The sequence below is a fragment of the Bos mutus genome, chromosome 4 (genome assembly GCF_027580195.1).
Source record: "Bos mutus isolate GX-2022 chromosome 4, NWIPB_WYAK_1.1, whole genome shotgun sequence".
NCBI classification, from domain to species: Eukaryota; Metazoa; Chordata; class Mammalia; order Artiodactyla; family Bovidae; genus Bos; species Bos mutus.
In genome coordinates, this window is record NC_091620.1 from 7221726 (window position 1) to 7237355 (window position 15630).

The 15630-nt window shown below is 45.6% G+C and overlaps 1 protein-coding gene across 1 annotated transcript in view; it reads left to right on the top strand.

Moving 5' to 3' along the window:
- The first annotated feature begins 8781 nt into the window (after nucleotides 1-8781).
- MKLN1 (muskelin 1) overlaps nucleotides 8782-15630 on the top strand; it is a 392319-nt gene continuing 385470 nt past the window's right edge. Inside the window, exon 1 of the mRNA XM_005902205.2 lies at nucleotides 8782-8920. The gene's annotated coding sequence lies outside the window, so the exon portion shown is untranslated. The remainder of the gene's footprint in view (nucleotides 8921-15630) is intronic.

Below are 15630 nucleotides of genomic sequence, written 5' to 3' on the forward strand. Positions count from 1 at the left end.
ATCTGCACAACTAAACATCTGTTTCTATTTACATTTTAAAATATTTTCTTTTGAGAAGTTTATAACTTGGGTGTTAGGATTATCACAGAGATTTAGAGGTTTAAGAGAAACGTTTCCATTCCTGTTTCTCAGATAGAAGCTATTTTCTCAATGTCATGCCATATGAGAGATATTTTCAGTCCTCTTTTCAGACTCTATTAACATCTATAATTACCTTCGATTTCACAAACCATATTTCCTAACTAACATGGCTCAGTGCATGACTCATTCTTTGAGGAAGAATCAGAACAAGTGTGCAAAGCAATAGAAACAACTACCTCAATTTGACTTCCAACACCCTCTCTGTGACCTGAACACCAAAGCTTTTTTGTGACTTTATTTTTCAATCTGTCATCAAATAGGGGTAACAATTCTTGCTATGTATCCTGCTACAGGAAAAGGAATCAAAGTCACTGAACTAAGGATAATGTCCCTGGAGAGACCACATTCATTCCTTGGAAGAACTCTAAGTTACAGGGCAGTCACTGAGTCTCGGCCTCCTCTGTAGCTCCATGACATACCCTCTGAGGCTACATTCAGGTGGTCAAATTATCTGAGCGTTCTTCCCTTCATGAAATGTTTCTGGGTACTTGCCACGTGTGAGGCATCATGCAAGGACACTGGGGAAATAACGGCCAGCAAGACCAACATAGCGCCTGCTCTTCACAGTACATCTAAGGAAGTACTGGTTAAGCTCATGGGACTTCCAATCAGTGTATACACCAAGGATTCAAATCCATTTGATGTTCTAAATAATTACTCGAAACCATAATGACCCATAATCACTCCACTCTGCTCCTGAAAATGGGAGATCACGTGAACTCCATGAAAAGCCCACAGACCACAGACAGATGCTCGACAATATGGAGGCCTCACGTAGGTTAAAAATATCTTGGAAACACCTTATGACCTATGAATGGGAAGCACAGTGTTATGCACTATAAAATGAATCAAGATTTTTCTTTTAAAGGCAGAAAACTGCAAGTTAACATATACCTATCAAACACTAAACTCAAACATAAGCAAATCCTCTGTAACTGTCCAATGCAGCAGCCACCATCCACTTGTGGCTATTTTTAAATCAATGAGAACTTTAGTTTCTATGTCACACTGCTGCTGCTGCTAAGTCACTTCAGTTGTGTCCGACTCTGTGCGACCCCACAGACGGCAGCCCACCAGGCTCCCCCGTCCCTGGGATTCTCCAGGCAAGAACACTGGAGTGGGTTGCCATTTTCTTCTCCAATGCATGAAAGTGAAAAGTGAAAGTGAAGTCGCTCAGTCGTGTCTGACTCTAGCAACCCCATGGACTGCAGCCTACCAGGCTCCTCTGTCCATGGGATTTTCCAGGCAAAAGTACTTGAGTGGAGTGCTATCGCCTTCTCCGCTATGTCACACTAGACACACTGAAAGTGGCTCACTAGCCTCAAGTGCTTAGTGACTATCACTTCTAAGTCATCATAAATATATCATTATAAATCATTCTTATCATTCCAGAAAGCTCTATGGGACAGTGCTACTCTACAAACACCTCTGTAATATTAAATCTGAAAGTTACAGTGTAATGAAATGTGATGATGTATCTGTACTCAGCTACGATACACAGAAGTTTGTTCATCAATAATATAGTGCCATTTCTTCCTTCCTAAGTAAGTCGAAAAATGGTAATATTGAACATCTCTCCCAGAGCTCACAAGTAAACACTTGGTAAATTGAGAATGAAATTGGGAAACAAGTGAAAAGCTGAGTACATTTAGTCCTGTCCTTCCTACTCCTTTTACTGGAATATGTTGGTGGTACCCTGTATTCTCTGTTCAAAGATGCATGGTTTCAGCTTAGCAGCAGAAGTGAGGACAGTAAAGAATGAAGATGAGTGATCAACCCAAATAATGCAACTCAAATTCAATTTAGACTGACGTAATAAACGTGGGTGCCTGCAGTGTGCCAGTAGTACACAAATCACCACCATTTCAACCTTTTATCAGGTCAATTTAGTAGAGGTGTCCAACATATAAACAAAAACAATATATGTTGTGAAAAAATGCACTGAGACACATCTGTGCAAGGAATGGAGGTGACACAGCAGGATGTTTCCAAACACCTTTCAGGAAAAAACTGGGGCTTCCCTGGTGACTCAGACAATAAAGAACCTGTCTGCAATGTGGGAGCCCTGCGTTCGATCTCTGGGTCAGAAAAGTCCCCTGGAGAAGGGAATGGCTACCCACTCCCCTATTCTTGCCTGGAAAATTCCATGAACAGAAGAGCCTGGCAGGCCCCAGTTCAGGGGGTCGAAAAGAGTCAGAAATGACTGAGTGACTAATATTTTCACTTTCATGAGAAATTAAGAGCAATGTCCTAAAGGAGGTACCCTAGAAGCAGAAGGCAGAGCTGTCCACAGGAACCACAAGTGGTTTGACAATGCTGGATTAAAGTATCTTTGGTGGTCAACAAGGATGAGGATGACAAGGGAGGGAGGGAGATGGGGTTAGAGAGCTATTTCCATGCCAAAAATAGCTTGCACTCAGTTATATCAGGCTTGCCGTAGTGGTTATGTCTGTCTATAAGCTTCCCTAACCAAAACTGCAAGCCACATGAAAACCAGTCTTCGAAACTTGGTAAGTAATTTGCCTACATCTGCCATACAGCTAACAGTATTAGAAAGCAATCATTGGTAGGAATACAAAGACATTTCTTTGTGACGCAGTACCACTAACAAATGTGTATTGGTCACAAAAACATTGTAATTAGAACCCTCTGTTTTTAAGGATAAAACCTCTATTGCCTGTGAGTTTTATTTCTAATATCCTTAGAGAATGTATCAAGGAACACATTTTCAAAATACTTCCACATCTAAATATTCCCACTAAGAGTTTATCCGACAGAAGAAAATGAAATAAATGAGAGAGAGAAGAGGATACAGAAACAACACTTCTGTACTCCAGACCAGAGTAGCTGTGTTTTTTTTTTTTTTCCTCCTAAATTTTCAGGGCAAAACTTCTGCTACTCCGTATACTAACTACCTTGCACATTCTGCTACAAGCAGCCAATGACCAACAAAATTATATCGTGTCTAGCAACCTAAAGGACTTCTGTGAATGCTTGTGTAAATCCTGGGGAATTATCTGCATCTTCTAGACTCTTCACTTCACCTTACACGTATGTTCAAGTCTCAAAACAACTTCCATGGAATCAGTTCTCTCCAAATTACTGGGATCCCTTCTTCAAAGAAACTTAGGGAAAATGTTAGTAGCCTATATAGGTCTCAACGAATTCACCAGGTGATTCTTCTCCCTTTCATACAAGCAAAAATTTGCACATATATATATATACGCTAAGTCACTTCAGTTGTGTCCGACTCTCTGCGACCCCATAGATGGCAGCCCACCAGGCTCCCCCGTCCCTGGGATTCTCCAGGCAAGAACACTGGAGTGGGTTGCCATTTCCTTCTCCAATGCATGAAAGTGAAAAGTGAAAGGGAAGTCGCTCAGTCCTGTCTGACTCTTAGCGACCCCATGGACTGCAGCCTACTAGGCTCCTCCATCCATGGGATTTTCCAGGCAAGAGTACTGGAGTGGGGTGCCATTGCCTTCTCCTATACATACATACATACATACATATATACATACATATATATATATATATATATATATATATATAAATTGGCTGATCCTTAGGCAAACACAGAACTATTCCTATTCGCACAAACACATGCATTTAGGTAAAGGTAGATTTCCAAAGTAACATACGTAATAACTGAAAGACTGGGTTTTTAAATCAGCTTGCTTGGGTTCTAGTTATGGATCGTCACTGACCAACTCTTACTCAACCTCCTGAGCTTCCACTCTGTCACCTGTAAAATGGGGGTAACAATGTTTCATCAAGAATGTCAGGGCATGCCAGCATATAGCTACCAGCATCTACTGACAGATCAACACCTGTTGGCTACTTCAGCTATTTCGTCCCTAAATAGGGATGGTTTCACAGCTATCTATTCCAGCCAGCTAGTTCTGTAAACTCTCAACCTTCCTCGGTTATCAAAAACACTTACGGAGGTTTAAACACACACACACACACGTTCAGCCCTATTTGGATTTGGGTTCAACTGGTCTAGGATTGAGCCGGGCATCAGAATTCTTTCTAAGCCGGTCCAGTTACTTACGACGTGCAGTCTGGATTAAGAGCCACAGATAGGTCTCTATATGCCCACAGAGACTCACGCCTGCAGAGTCTGTTGATTTCCAACTGAAACAGCGCAGGCGGGCCCCCAGCCCGGATAGAGCAGGCTCGCCTGGATGCTGCGACGACGAACTCAAAAGTGCGGTGGGATTTACACCCACGCCCGCACACCGCTCACGAGAACCAACTCCCACGAACTCCACCAGGTGGGGCCTGGACACCCAGCGCGGTCGGGATCTGTCTGGGGCACACGCCCCCTCGCCCCTTCGGCGACAGCACCCCTCGGGCGCCCGGCCCTCCGGACGCGTGCGTCACCGCGCCCCAGCCCCCTCCCGCCCCCGGCACGTGACTCGACACGCGCCAGCTGCACGCGGGCTCCATCAAAACAAAAACAGAGAGGGCCGGCCGGCCGGCCTGGCGGCGGGGAGCGCGCGGGGGCGGCGGGCGCGCCCCCGCTGCCGCTACCGCGCCTCCGCTGCCCAGAGCGCCGCCAAGGCCGCGCGCCCCGACCGGCCGGGGGCGGGAGGGCAGAGGGCACCACCCTGTTTACAGCCCTCGCTCCGGGCCGGGGGCCCCGCCCGGAAACGGTCTCTCGGGAAAGGGCCCTGGCGTGCGCACCCACCCGCGGCCCGGACGTCGGCGCTGGCGTGGGAGGCTCGGGCAGCCGCTCGGAATAAAGCCGCGTCGCCACGGAGCTGGGGCCCCGGGCCCGCGCGAGTCTCCGCTCCTCCTCAGCGCGCCGCCCACGGCTGCTTCGTGTCAGCCCCCGTCACGACTCTGCTACGCACTTCACCCCCCAGCTCTAGGCTCCGGCGCTTCCGCAGACCCTCCTCACGTGGCCGCCTCCTCCCGGCCCCCCGTACTCCCCAGCGACCGGGCTGAGGACCCTCCCGCACTTCGGGACCCTGCGCTGCTCCTACCCCGGGGAGGGGGTACATCGCCCGTCTTGGACCTCCCCCCCCCCCAACCATCTTCTGCCCCGGGAGGGAGGGTAGGGTGGCCATGAGCTGTCAGAAGCCCAGTTTTCCACATGACGAACCTCATCTTCACCCTTACACATCCCTACTCCCCCTTCAGCCTAGCTTCGAGATGAATCAGGTATTTAAAGCGGGGTTGGGAGGGGTTGTCTTCATTTTTCTCCCTGGTCGCAAAAAAAAAAAAAAAAGAAAAAACGCAGCTCTGCCGATCCGCTCGCTTTTAAGACTCCCCACGTCGTCCCATCAAATGCAACTTACAAAATAGAAATGCCCACCACACACCTGCTACGCCACCCACCCTCTCGGAACCTGGAGACCCACCCAGCTCGCCTTCTGGAACCTTAGCCTGGGGTAGGGTGGGAGCGGTGCCGTCCGGTTCCCTAAAGTAAGAGGGAGTGAGACGGGGATCAGGCACCCCCCCCAGCCCCGCCCAAGAGCGCGATCCTCCGGTCCCCCAACTCGAGAGCGCAGCAGGGCATCCTCCGTCCCTCCCGGTGGAACGAGGAAGGTAGCCGACGGCCTGGATGCCGGGGGGTGCTGTTTTTCCCCTTTAGAACGCAGACGCCGCGTCCTCTGTGAGCACCCCCACCCCCGTCGCCTTATTTCTGGTGGTCAGCAGAGGTGGGGTGGGGGGAAGACAGGACCAAGTACTCTCGAGGTTCCGGGATGTGACTCTCCGCGGAGTGAAGAGGTGGAATCTCGAAATGGAAACAGTCTTCCCCCCTCCCTCCCCTCCTCCTCCTCCTCTTCTGTTTACCTCAAGTTTGAATTTTATCTGCGCAACATTAGCTGGAATGCGGACATTGAAAAACACACACACACACACACACACACTCTCAACCCGGCAGCAGCTCCGGAGGAGCCATGTGGCATCAAGCCACCTCAAAGGGGAAAAAAGTGCTCTTAGCAACACAAACATGGCGAAATCGCCTCGGCATTCCCGGCTAACGCCACCACCCCTACCTTTCCTCGCCCGGCTCGCCAACATCCCGGCTGGGACCTGCGGGCCCTTCCAGGGGGAGGCGAGGGGCCCCCGGGGAGTCCCAGGGTGGGACCGCGGGGCGTGCGAAAGAGGAAATAACCGGAGTCCACAGTGGAAATGTTTCTGCTGGACCATCGAGCCCGCCGCCTCGCAGCAGTGAGGGGATGCCTCTTTTCATCTCGAGAGGTCCAAACTGAGAACAAAATTCCCATCCCGAAGTCCTGCTGGGCCGGCTTTCCCCACCCTCCAGAACTTACCTTGGGGCTGAAGACACGCTGCCGCTTTAATCCGTTTCTCTTTCCTTCCTGCGGAGCGAGACGCAAGGGGGAAAACGATGCGCATGTATATTTGTAGAGCACAGTCTTCTAGAATTCCCCTTTGATCATCAGGAGGAGCGATGGAGGCTTCGGAGACAGGTGCAGTGCTGGCCGAGGCTGCCGGCTAAAAGTTGTTCTCTTGGCTGTGGGCGGCGGGGGTCCCCCGGCCGGGGCTGGGGACCGGGTCTCCCTTCCCCCCCGTCGGCGTCGCCCACTTCCCGCGGGGAACTGCTGCGTGCGGCTCGGCTGCAGGGGAGGTGGCGTAGTTTCTCTTCCTCCCACCTCTTCTCACTCACTTGTTTTTGTAGCCGTGGGCTCCCCTAATGCTTTCCTCTCCACAATGTTGTTTCATTATATCATGTCCATCATGTGACACCGGAGAGGCCTCTCTATGGAAACTTAAAGGGCCTCCCACGTGACTGCAGCAGCAACAACAGCAGCGGCAGAACTGGCGGCGGCGGCCGCAGCCGTTCGTACCACCACCACCACCCACCGAGAGCCCCTCGCAGCATCCCGGAGGGGCTCCTGGCGCTGCAGAAGCCTAGATAAGCGAGCCACAGCATCCGGGAGCTGTGGCGTCTGTGCGTGCGTGTAGCCTTTGCTCATTACATAGGAAACCGAACAGAAGGAGCGTCCTTAAATCCTTTCCTACAGTCACAAAACCCACGCTCTGTTAAAATGACATTTCGTGGCTCCTACTTTATTTTCCCCTACAGCAATGAGTTTTCTATCAGGTCTGATTAAATTTTACCGAGGCAAAAAGAAGAACCGGACTTGTCCCTCTGCGAGTTCAGCCAGTTCTTGGGTGGCTCAGAAATGACAAAACAATAATAACAGAAATAGAATCAGGCATTTGATACATAATTACCATCGTACCAGCCTTAAAGCTTTTCTGGAATCAACATTCCTCCGGTAACTGTGTTGATGATGCTTGCAGGAGGCAAATGCAATGCAGTTTTTCTCTTCCGCAGCTATATTAGGACTTTGTTGCTGACAACAGTAAAAACTTGTTTGTGTCAGGAAGTGAGGTACGACGATATGACCTGGAAGGTACAGACAAAACCAAAGTGGCAGCTTTTGCATTACTTTTCTAACCACATTCTTTCAAATAGAAGCAGCTGATCTGCTGTAAAATGCGTAGTGTTTGGTGGGAAATCAAATAATCAGAAAAACACATTTTCCCCTTAATCATAGTGGACGTGCTAGACGCTAGAAATTACCTATAGATTTATATATATGTTTCTATACAGAGAAAAAGTCTGTGCCTTTATATGATATTTTGAACCAATAACTTTGTCATCATTTGTAGCATTTAACTTAAGCATTTAACAGACACTGAAAGACTTAAGTCCAGTTATGTGTGAATCCATACCATCGGTTTTTAGAGCCTTCCGTGTTATTGAATCACAACCCCCAATCCTAAATCTCTGCCTTAAAGATTGCATGGATCATAGGATTTTATCCTGTAAATCCAAGCTAAACGGCTCTTTTGATGTTTTAGTTCATGCTTTTCAATTTATAAGGAAAACTCCCTGTTGGATTGGCAGCATTATGAAAAACTTCATAGGAAACTGAAGAGTGGGGCGGAAGATCATGTTTTCTTTGCCTTGACTATATCTCTTTCCACCTCATCAGTTTCCCTCTGATTATCAGCCATGATGCATGATCTCCACTACATCCCTTCTGATTCCTTAATATGTCCCTCAATATTTACCTTACCATCTAACGCCTAATTCTCACATCCCTTTCCCCTTTCCTGCTTTTGCCTCCCAATTCACCATGTGCTGCCTAGATACTTAGCTCAGGCCTCCCCAAATTCTCCCTCCCAGTCCTCCTTCCAAAGCAGGTCCCCTCCCCTTCCCAGCTCGGTCTCCCTTCTCTGCAACTCTACCTCCTTACCTTTCTTTGACCTCCTTTATTCTCCTTCACAGTCTGGCCCTCGACTTCTCGGCCTCTTCTTCCCCTTCTTCCCCTGCAATGACCTGCCTCAATTGGGGTCTCCTTCACACCCTTCTCTTTGGTCCCATCCCTTCTGACGCCGAACCCCCAGCTTTCCTCACGGGCTTGGCCTGGTCGGCTTGAGCCTGATTTTGTTCCCATGCCCCTGGGCTGGGAAAAGAGTGTGTGGTGCAAAGCGGGGGCAAGCATCCCCCTCGGCTGTGGCCCCTGCCTGGTTCCCCCTCCGCCCCTCCCGAGTCCCGGTTGCGGCGCTTCCTGGGCGGATGGTTGGGACTTGCTGCGGCAGCTGCGGTTCTGCTGTGTCATGCAAGAAGGAGGCGGCGGCGGCGGCGGCCGGAGCTGGAGGGGGAGGAGGGGAGGAACCTGATCTCTCCGGTAGCGAAGGGCTGGAGGCAAACACCGAGTTCCCCCAGAGCCGCCCGGGAGCAGGGAGGGCTCCGCCACCCCGGGGGGCCCTCCCCGCGGGGCAGATGGTAAGTGGGGCGGCGCAGGTGGTCGCCTTGGGAAGGGAGCGTGCAGGGGGTTAGGTGGGGAGGCGGGGAGAACTAGGAATCACCCTGGCCAAACTGAAGGAGCCCAGTCCCCAGCTGAAAGGGACCCAGGCCACAATAAGGATGACCAGTGGCAGTAGTTACCGTTCGAATAATGGCCCGCAGGTGACCCAAGCTACACAGAGGAGTAGTGCATCCTGAACCAAGGACCGAGCTAGAGGCAATGTTTCAGAGTTAGAAAACCATCATCCCATCAGCCCTGGCGCTTTAGGGTACAGCTGAGTAGCAGAAGTCGACATACACCCTATTCCTATAGCCTGGCTGAGCTTTATGGGTTGCCTTGTTTAAAACTAGGAAAGGGTATGGAAACCTGCCCAACCTCACTTTAGCCACAGACATAATGCTCTTGGCCAGTGGCCTTGGACAAACAGCCTCTGGTGCAATTAAACAATCAATAGGAAAAATAGCTTCTTTCCCTTTGCCACCCTCCTTTCCCAAGCAGCTTCAACCAGGGTAGTTTATGCTGTTTAAAGGAGAAAGAAAACTACGCCTTGCGGTTTCCCTCCCCCCTTACCCTCTGTCAGCCTCAGTCCTGCCACACAAACTGCCCACCCCAGCTTCAGACTATGATTTACATTCGATGAGGGGACTGTCTTAAAGCCTGAAGAATTTTCACCTCTGCTGCCCTTTACTGGGAGGGGATTCAGAAACGTAGAACTAAAAGCAGTGAACATGGGGACATGGGGACAGGCTGGGCATGTAGGAAAATTGCTCCTTTTACCTGAGTGCAGTTCTCAGGACAACTTAACATAAACACACATATATATTATATATATACATATGTATGTATATATATATTATTCTTGTCCATTTTGCTCCTGGAAATCAAAGCACTTTCTGCAACATCATTTTTTTTTTTTTTTTTCAATGTCAGTCATACATTAGCAGTAAGGGGTTGGCGGGATTAACTGAAAGGCTAATGACTGTCTCAGAAGCACATGCTGTTGCTAGGGAACTCAAGCTCGTCCTGCTTTCTAATCACTCGTATGTTATGTGGAAATCAAACTTCTCAGGGTGCTATTAAAATGAATGGCATTTGGTTAAAGGAGTTCTCGCTTGTGTTGGAGCATCCTGAATTATTATCGACTCCCTCACACCCACATATCTTGTTTTCCTAATTTGATTTCTGTATGTGCGTCACCACCAGGGACACGCAGCCTAGACCAGTCAGGTTCACTTCCTGTTTCTCAGAACTGGTTTATATTTGTCTCGTAGCTTTAGCTGGTAAAATATTATCAAACTGATACTCTTGGAAAGAAATCTGTGCTTGCCGTGAAAACCAATTATCCCAATTAAATTCTAATTCCCATAGAAAATGTCATAATTTGAGGAATAAGGTATACTGCCAGTTGCCATTTGAGAAAACCATTCTTGAACTGTAAAGCCTAGAAAAACCCATCATCTTTATTTCTTTTACCCAGAATCTTCATTCCTCAGCATTAGAACTAAAACAAACTCAATTTGAGGGCAGATTTAAGTATGATATTTCTAAAATAAAGCTCAAAAAAAAAAAAAAAAATACACACTGAAGCTGGGGAAATCATTTAGACTAAATAAGGCATAGAACTGAATAGAATCCAGGCCCCAGAAGTACAAATAAGCTTGGGTTAGCGTTGGGGCACTCAGAGAACAGAGTGTGATTACAAGGCTACAGTACAAATAGAAGCCCATCTCTCTGTACTAATTGTCTCTTTTGCCAATTCTCCTATGTCCCTGGATAAGACAGCCTTGCTTAGTTTTCAGTTCCTTCCTCTTTATAACAAGGATACCAAAAAAGGCAATATCATAAAGATATGTATCTATGTAAATAGGTAGGTTCTGATGAAGATAATTTGTTTGGATGGAAGAGAATAGGGTATCTATGGCACTGAGGAGAGACCAGCCAGCTGAAAGTTAGGAAATTTTAATAGGCTGGATGACCTTGGTTGAGCTAGTACAAGTCTTCTCCTGTCTGTTTCCTCTTGGAAGCTAAACAGAAATGCTGGGCTATAGAATCTTTAAGATTCTATTTACAAAATTCTGTGTTGTACTGAACACACTGCATAAAAATTTCAATTTTAGCTGAATTTTGCAATGTTAAATTTTGGCGCTGAAATTTTAATACCTATCCATAGAAACCTTGGAGGAAATTATAATGGGAAAGAGTATGCTGTTGACACATCACTTTATAGTGTCAGTTGCCAGACAAATAAAATTTACCTGACTCCCAAAGTACTTAACTCTGCTTACTTTCAGGTGTTGTAGGAGGAACAGGAGGAAAGGTAGAAAGGATGTAAAAGTGTATCAAAAGATCCTTCATTCAATTTAGATTCATTTAACCCAAAGTACTTTGATGAGCAAAATGATGGAATGATGAATAAAGGCTATTAAAGAATTACATGATTAACTCAACTCTCATGGAGTTAGTTATTTGCCTGTATTTTAATTAGTTACAGGCAAAAATATACCTAGATTTTAAAAATTTTCAGGCTCAAGATGTTAAGAAGTAGCATGAAGAAATGTGAGATTTGTACCAGACAGAGAAGATCTGACTTTGAAACCCAACTCTTCCACTTTCTTTATTCATTATTGAGTGCCTGCTATGTGTCAAGTACCGTGCTAGGCAGTGGGAGTACAAAGATAAATAACACAGTCTCCTCTGAAGGATCTTGTAGTTTAATGAGGAGACAGATAAGTGCAAAATTGATCATACAGTACTAGGATGTTAGCAACACGGGAGCTCATTGGAAAGGTATACATTTAACCTTCACCTTGCATAGTCACGGTCCCTAACCATAGAAAATGAATTTAGAGAGGAGATCTGAAGCATAAGTAGAATAATCCAGACAAGTGGGCAAATCAAAGAGAAATGTAGACCAAGCAAAGAAAGTATTATGTGTAAAGTCCTGAGGGTAAGAAGGTGTGCCCATAGAGTTGAAGGTGAAGGACAGAGCCCAGCAAGTAATAGATTCTGTCTTGTATGAATGCATAGCAGAACCCAGAAAGATCAGCAAGGTCTTGTATTATGAAAAGTCTTATATATCCTCCTAATAAATTTCAACTTACCCTAAAGCCACTGGAGAACTACTGATGAGTTTTAAGGAGCATAGTGAGGCAATCAAATGTCCATTTTATAAAGTTCAGTCCAGTTTGGAGAATTTATTAGTGTGAGCAACACAATAAGCAGGGAGACTAGCTCAGAGGCTGTTTCAGCATTATGGGGATGGAAATGATGGACACCTAAGCTAAAGCAACAAGAATAGAAATGGAGAGAGGAGAAGGATTCAAGAAAAACAGGGTATAGAACAAGCTGAATTTTATTATTGATTATGTCTGCAGGATTCAGGAACCGGAGAAGAAATACAGCTCAGATAAATGGAAAGATGGTGGTACCATTTGCCAAGATGAAGAGATATAGGTTGAGGAGGGAATTTAGTTTAATTTGAAGCATGGTGTTTGAAGTATCCATAGGATATCAAAATGAAGCTTTCTATTACTTGAGTTGAGAGCTCAGGAGAGAGAGATGTGCTGGAATCGTCAGAATGAGTAACAGTCCCTGGAAGTAGATGACATCTTCAAGATAAAAGGTATAGAGTAAGAAGAGAGAAGGACCTCTTCTGAAACCTTATGGGAATGCAAACATTGAAAAAAATGAGGAAATAAATACACAAAAAAGAACATCCAGAGAGGTAGAAGGACCAGGAACAAGTAGTTTTGGAGAAGTCAAGAGAAATTGGCAATAGTTTGAAATGCTAAACGGAGGTCAAGAAAAATAGACAGAGATTCCTTGGTTTTAACAACAAGGTCAGTGTTATGTTCAGAAAGAAGGAGTTTATTAGGAAAAGGAGATAGTAACCAGATTGCAGTGGACTGAGGAGTGGATATGAGTAGAGGAGGTAGATAGAAAAAGTTCTTTTGGATAAGAAGAACTAAAGACTAAGTAGGAAGGAAAATGAAAATATCAGGAAGAGAAAATCATGATCTGTGAGGTTAAGGATGCATAGGGAAAGAAGGAAATAATATAGTAATATGAAATTCTGGATACTTTTGGGCTTCTTCAAATTGAATGACATCAGTTTATTCAGTTCAGTCATTCAGTTGTGTCTGACTCCTTGCTACCCCATGCAGCACGCGAGGCCTCCCTGTCCATCACCAACTCCCGGAGTTTACCCATACCCATGTCCATCGAGTCGGTGATGCCATCCAACCATCTCATCCTCTGTCGTCCCCTTCTCCTCCTGCCCTCAGTCTTTCCCAGCATCAGGGTCTTTTCAAATGAGTCAGCTCTTCGCATCAGGTGGCCAAAGTATTGGAGTTTCAGCTTCAACATCAGTCCTTCCAATGAATATTCAGGACTAATTTCCTTTAGGTTGGACTGGTTGGATCTCAGCTTTCTTTATAGTCCAACTCTCACATCCATACATGACCACTGGAAAAACCATAGCCGTGACTAGATGGACCTTTGTTGACAAAGTAATGTCTCTACTTTTTAATATGCTGTCTAGGTCACCATCCACCATTTGCTCAAGCCAAAAAGCACGTAGATATTCACGGTTCTTCTCCTTTTCCTCCATTCTCATGTCTCCTCCATAAAGAATTTAGGTCTACTTTAACCCTCAAAAACATTTCCAAAATCTGTCTCTTTCTCTTTCCACTGCCACCACCCTAATACAGACATCATCTTGTGGGCTCCTGTAATAGCTTCTAATTGGTTTTCCTGTTTCCACTTTTGCCTCCTCTCTCCACAATGCAGCTAGAGTGACATAAATCATAACACACAGATCGTATCACTTCTGGCTTAGAATCCTTCCTTGTCTTCTGATTACACTTGAAATAAAGTTCAGACTCCTTTGCCAGACAGAAAGCCTTCTGTGGCATCCCAGACCACCTCTCTTTGATCTCTTCTCCCACCACTCTCCTCTGACTCCAACTTCAGTGGTCTATTTTTCTATTCCTCGAATGCATTAGATTTGCTCTTGTATCTAAAGGACTTCACCTAGATATTTCCTTTTCCTGGATTTGATCATTCTAATCTTTGTTTAAATGTCACTTCCTCAAGCAGGTCCACCCTGACCACCTGGCTGAAAGTACCCTTCCTTGCCCCTTCCCACCCATCTTAGTAAAGCTTTATTATTGTGTGTTTTTATTCTTATAAATGAGAACCCTTCTAAAATGTAAACCCCATGAGGATTCCTGGCAGATGGTAGGTACTTAAAAATGTTCACCGCATGTTTATAGAAGGCAAAAGAGAAGAGCAGTTGGTTATCAGAAACTAGAGGCATCAAGGACCAGAGCCTGATGTGGTTCAGGAATGGCCAGTGATGGTGGATTACTAGACTTTTAAGGTTCCAGGTGTGGAAGGGTTATTAGCTGTGTAACCCTGGACATTCATATTCTCTGAGCTTTATTTTGGAGTTAATACTAATACATGCCTCGTAGGGCTGTTAGGAAAATTAAATGACAGCATAGATAGAGGTATAAGCAGTCTTAAGCTATTTGCAGGTAGTCAGGACTTCTGCAAATCAATTCATAATGGGCTCCCCTATAATGGAGTTAACATTTGAAGTAACATTGATGTGTATACACTACCATGTGTAAAATAGAGAGTAGAAAGCTTCTGTATGGCACAGGGAGCTCAGCTTGGTGCTCTGTGATGACCTGGGTGGGTGTGGTGAGGGGAGGGAAGCTCAGGAGGGATGGGGTGTATACATATAGCTGATTCACATTGTTGTACAGCAGAAACTAACACGACATTGTAAAGAAATCATACTCCAATTGAAAAATAAATTTTTAAAAATTGACGATTACTTGTTATTGGGGAAAATTTGATAAAATTCTGAGTTTTAAAAATTACTAGGATTCTGAAAGAATATGGAAATTGGATAATTTAAGAAGAAATCAGAGCACTGCTACTAATCAATAAGAAAAGCATCAAAAACTCCCATGAGACTGGGTAAAAGTTATGAGAGCAGTTAAGGAAACACAAATAGGTCTTTAAAATATGCAAAAGTGCTCAGCCTTTCTAATAACAAGTAATATGCAAATTACAACTGCAATAAGAGATATTTTTTACATACTGTTGTTGTTCAGTTGCTAAGTTGTGTCCGACTCTGCAACCCATGGACTTCAGCATGCCAGGCTTCCCTATCCATCACCATCTCCCGGAGTTTGCTCAGATTCATGTCTGTTGAGTCGGTGATGCCATCTAACCATGTCATCATCTGCCACCCTATTCTCCTTTATTTTACTTACTGAGTTGACACAAATCAAAAAGTTTAATTAGCATACTTTAGTTTGCCAGGCTGGGGAGTGGGCATTATTTTACATTGTCAATAGGATGAAAATTGGTATAACCCCTGTGGAGGGTAACTTGGCAGTATTTATCAAATTTCTAAATGTACAAAGCCTTTGGCCTAGCAGCTCCATTTTTCTATATTTATCCAATAGACATACTGACAAATATTGAAGAATGACTCTTCCAGTATCTTTGCTGAAGCATTATTTATGGTAGATAAAGAATGAAAACAACCTACATGTCCATTGATAGAGAAATGGTTAAATAAATTATGGTACAGTTACACATAATGGTGGGCAACTGTTAAAAATTGTGAGGCATGGCTTCCTCATCTACAGTGATAGTGTGCTCAGGAAGA